The sequence below is a fragment of the Rattus rattus genome, chromosome 2, assembly GCF_011064425.1.
Source record: "Rattus rattus isolate New Zealand chromosome 2, Rrattus_CSIRO_v1, whole genome shotgun sequence".
Lineage (NCBI taxonomy): Eukaryota > Metazoa > Chordata > Mammalia > Rodentia > Muridae > Rattus > Rattus rattus.
The window spans coordinates 173275170-173280088 of NC_046155.1; the positions used below are offsets into that span (position 1 = coordinate 173275170).

General features: G+C 42.8%; 1 pseudogene; it reads left to right on the forward strand.

The window, feature by feature from the left end:
- Nucleotides 1–3339: 3339 nt before the first annotated feature.
- Nucleotides 3340–3746, forward strand: LOC116894508 (annotated as a pseudogene).
- The last annotated feature ends 1173 nt before the right edge of the window (nucleotides 3747–4919 follow it).

The window sequence follows — 4919 nt, forward strand, 5'->3', positions numbered from 1 at the left end:
AACCCCGTACCCTCATTTTCATTGAACTCTATAAAGTCTTTAATTTATTTCTTTCTTCCCTGACTGAAGGATCGTTGAGTTGAGACTTGTTCGGTTTCCATGAGTATGCAGGCTTTCTGTCATTTCTGTTGTTGTTGAAGTTCAACTTTAATCCATGGAAGTCTGAAAGGATACAAGGAGTTATCAATTTTCTTGTATTCATCAAGGCTTGCTTTGTGACAGAGTATACGTGGTCAATTTTGGAGACAGTTCCTTGAAGGATTGAGAAGAAGGTGTATTCTTTTGTGTTTGGGTAAAGTGTTTTATACATATATCAGGTCCATTTGATTCATAACCTCTCTTAGTTTCATCATTTCTGTTTAGCTTCTGTCTGGATGACATTTCCTTTGGTGAGAATGGGGTATTGAAGTCTCACACTATTATCGTGTGGTGTTCAATGTGAGAGGTCTGAGTTGAAACACTTCCAGGACCTCGTGAATGGGACTCTTGGAGGCAGTGATCGATGTAAAATCCAGAAGAGTTTAATCTGTCATGTCAGGGTCCTCCCACTTCAAGGAGAGGCAACAGGAGCAGACTCTGACAGGGAGCTATATACCTTACAAAGAATTGAGGCAGAATTCTAATAATTGGGGCAGAATTCAAACAATTGGGGCAGGATTTGCATAATGGTAACTAGACAGAGTACTATGGGTATTTGGTGGAACAAAACAACTTTCAGATTGGACTCAGTATAGTGTTTTAAACTTTCCCAAGGGGGGTCACTTGGAAGCCACAGGTAGCTTTGTGTGACAGTTTGGCTTGCAGCTGTTCCAGGAACTAAACCAGGTTTTTTCTTCCTGGAAGGTGGGGGTCTTTGTGCTAGGAGGTTTGAGGTGTGAATTTTCACACTGGCCCTAGATTGGTCCCAACTCTAGCTCTTACAAATATTTGATTGGAGCATTAGTAAAGTTTCTTTTATGAATATGGGTACCTTTGCATTTGGGGCATAGATGTTCAGAATTGAGATGTCATCTTAGTGGAGTTTTCCCTTAAGGAGTATGAAGTGTCCTCCCCAACTCTTTTGACTACTTTTAGTTAAAAGTCTGTGTAGTAGATAACAGAATGGCAACTCTATCTTTCTTGGGTCCATTTGCTTGGAAAGATTTTGTTTTATTTCATTACTCTAAGGTATCTGCTACCTTTGTTCCTGAGGATCTAAAGTTGACATCCACTGGTATGGAAGCTCTACTCCAAGGACCTGGCTTTAATTGAATCTCAGAATTAAACAGTCTCAGCAGCTCCACCTTTTATCCCATAGATCTAGCAGCCACTCCTTCCCTGTCCCACCCTGTGGCCCCAATCAGTCTGGCTAGGCTGAAGACAGCTATCATTATTTTCATTTTTGTTTGATTATTCTGTTGATTTCTTTGTTTGTGTTTTGAAGGCAGGGTTTCTCTGTATAAACTTGTGGGCTGTTCTGTCACTAAATTGATAACAATGTTGACATAGAACTCACATAGATCCACCTGCTTCTGCCTTCCCAGTGCTGAGATGAAATACATATACCATCACCTGACTTTGAGGACATCTTTGGTAATTGAGCAGGCAGAGATATTTAATTTAGATTTGGTTAGAGTCTGAGAAACAATCATAGCCTTTGTTCCATCACTTGAAGTCTTCTGTACTTTGGGGCTGCAGCCCAGAATTAATTTGGCTTTCCTTAATCAGTGACCATATGAAGAAATGAATGTCTTCTCAGCTTGTTCTGCAGAGGCCTTTCCCATTCCTGCCTACTGGTGTCACCTCTTACTTGTTCCCTCCCTTCTAAAACAATTCATGCAGCTCTTTTTATCCCATCCACTTTGAGAATGAAGACCATTCTTAGCAATCAGACTGTGGACGATCCACAAAATGTAGAGATCACCCTGAAGAGGGGCACAGTCATTGTAAGGGCTCAAGGGGAACTGTTCTGAGGGACTTCAATCACTTCAATGTAGAGGTGTTTCTCCTTTGAAAGAAAAAGAAAAGACTCCATGTTGACAAATGGTAGGGTAACAGAAAGGAATGGGCCACTGTGAGAACCATCTGCAGTCCTGTTCAGAACATGATCAAGGGTGTTACACTAGGCTTCTGTTACAAGATGAGGTCTGTGGATGCTCACTTCCCGATCAACATTGTTATTCAGGAGAACAGGTTTTTGGTTGAAACCTGTAATTTTGTTCGGTGAAAAATACATCGGCAAGGTTTAGATGAGTACAGGTGTTCCTTGTTCTGTTTTTCAAGCTCAGAAGGATGAATTAATCGTTGAAGAAAAGGACAATGAACTTGTTTCAAATTTAGTGCCTCTGATTCAGTCAGCTGCAACAGTTAAAAACAGATATCAGGAAGTTTTTGGATGGCATCTGTGTGTCTGAGAAAGGAACCCTGCACCAGGCTGATGAAGGAGACCCCAGTTTCCTAGAGGAATCTGAACCTGGTCATAAGCACAATTTGGGCTCTTTGGGGAGCCTCAAACTCAGCAGGAAACCCCTGGGCTGCTGCAGATTGCCCTAACCTCTCTCTGTTTGTCCTTTACTCACAGGACCTGCACTTACCTCTCTCTCCAAAGTTGAAGCTTAGTTTTCCTCCTATTCTTTGAACCCTCCCACTCTGCAGACCTGCAAATCCATTATGCTCACCCACACTTTTGTGCCACTCAGTTTTCAGCCTTACTCCATCTGGACCTATTCTTGTGGATTTATTTACCCCTGTTTATTGTCTTTTGTTTCTGTTTTGAAACAAGGTCTTTCTATTATTCTAGCCTGCTCTGAAGATGACCTTGGCTCAGAATTCTGAGTCCTGATTAAAGGTATGAGTCCCCACAATGTTCAAGATTTAATCATTGTTCCAGAGCAATTATAGGGTGACAGGTTTGTGTAGAAAGTGAAAAGTAAGGGAAAATTAGCCTTTCCCTCATGAGGTTCCAGCCCAGAAGAAATTGCGGCTACACCTGTCAGTCATTTTCTCAGGAAATGAATTTCTACTCATTCTGCTTCCATGGTTCCTGACCATTCCTTCCTCTTAGTAAGCAACCATTCTTAGAGGGCAATAGCCTGTTCAGTCTTCAACTGCCTTGTTTGCTCCCTTATTCAATCACATTCCTCTCCCTGGGCCGTCCAAAATTTCTATGTGGCCTCTCAAACGCTCTCTATATGCTATGGTATCTACCTAGATTCCCAAAGTCTCCTGCACCGAGAGCTCAAGCTTTTGCTGGTTGGTGCCTGGGATTCTGCTCCTAGTTAGCCCTGTCACTAAGCTAAATGGTATTAAGAAAAAATTGCCGTCTCGAACTGGGCGGCCTCATCTGTGAACAACGCAGCAATGGCCAAGATTAAGGCTCGGGATTTGCGTCGCAGGAAGAAGGAGCTGTGGAAACTACTGGATTATCTCAAGGTGGAACTGTCCCAGCTTCGCATGGCCAAAGTGACAGGCGGCGGCGCGTCCCAGCTCTCCAAGATCCGAGTCGTATGCAAATCCATCACCGTGTCCTCACTGTCATTAATCAGACTCAAAAGGAAAACCTCAGGAAATTCTACAAGGGAAAGAAGTACAAGACACTGGACCTGTGACCCAAGAAGACGAGAGCCATGTGCCGTTGGCTCACCAAGCATGAAGAGAAGCTGAAGACCAAGGAGCAGCAGCGGAAGGAGCGGCTGTACCCACTGCACAAGTACGCAGTCAAGGCCTGAGACGACAACAATGACAATAAAGTCCAAAACTGGAAAAAAAGAAAAGAAAAAATTGCTGATAATGGTGATGTGGTTTTGTGAGAGTATAAACTAGTTTTTGTATGTTTGTTTATTTGTTTCATTAAAATCTGCTATCTACATTATGATGTATTGGATATTTTATGTATTTACATTTCAAATGTTATCCCCTGTCCTCCATTTTCCATACCCTTCTGTCTCCCCTTGCTTCTATGTAGATGTTCCCACTCCCAGCCATCCACTCCCACCTCAACACTCTGGCTTTCCCCTACACTGGGGAAACAAGCTTTTACAGGACCAAGGGCTTCTCCTATTGATGCCAGACAATGCCACCCTCTGCTACATGTGCAACTGGAGCCATGGATCCCTCCATATGTACTCATCAGTTGACCGTTTAGTACCTGGGAGCTTAAGAGGGGTCTGGTTAGTTGATATTTTTGCTCTGCCTATGGGGTTGCAAACCCCTTCAGCTCCTTCGGGTGTCAAACATTGGAACATGGGCTATCCGAAAACCTCTTGTCTGTACATGGGATATGATCCTCTAGCTGGCTTCTAGCTTCTCTGGCCTCAATGTCTGGAGACTTTGAAGTGCCAGGGTGAGGGGATATCCAGAGCGGCCCAGCTGCTCTGCAAGGAAGGAGAAAAGGGATTGGGGAAGAATTGTGGGAGGGGGTGACCTGAAGCAGGCAGTAGACATGATATAAAGTGAATAAGTTAAAAATTATCTTAAAAGAAGAAGAAGAAGAAGAAGAAGAAGAAGAAGAAGAAGAAGAAGAAGAAGAAGAAGAAGAAGAAGAAGAAGAAGAAGAAGAAAATACTGATTCTTTTTTGTGTGGAAATGAACTGTTTTAATCACTACCAAGGAGATTCAGAGTTTGGTGAATCACTGGGAAAGGGCTAAGTTGGTAAGTCCCCTAGAGGAGGGGTGAACTGGGTCATCAGGCAGGATCAGGATGACATCCACTCAGGAGTCAAGCCACTCTCACCTGCAGGAATACAGAACCTCCAACTGGTCTCTTACTTTTCCTCAAAACTTGTGTTAGCGAAGACCTTAGATTACTGAGTCCTGGGAAACTTTCTTCATGTGGACAGAAGATTAAAATGTATCACAAAACCAAATGCAATTTCCACAAAGTAGTGCCTTGTGGATCATTGTCAGAGTATTGATCTTGAAGAAATAAAGTTTTATAGATA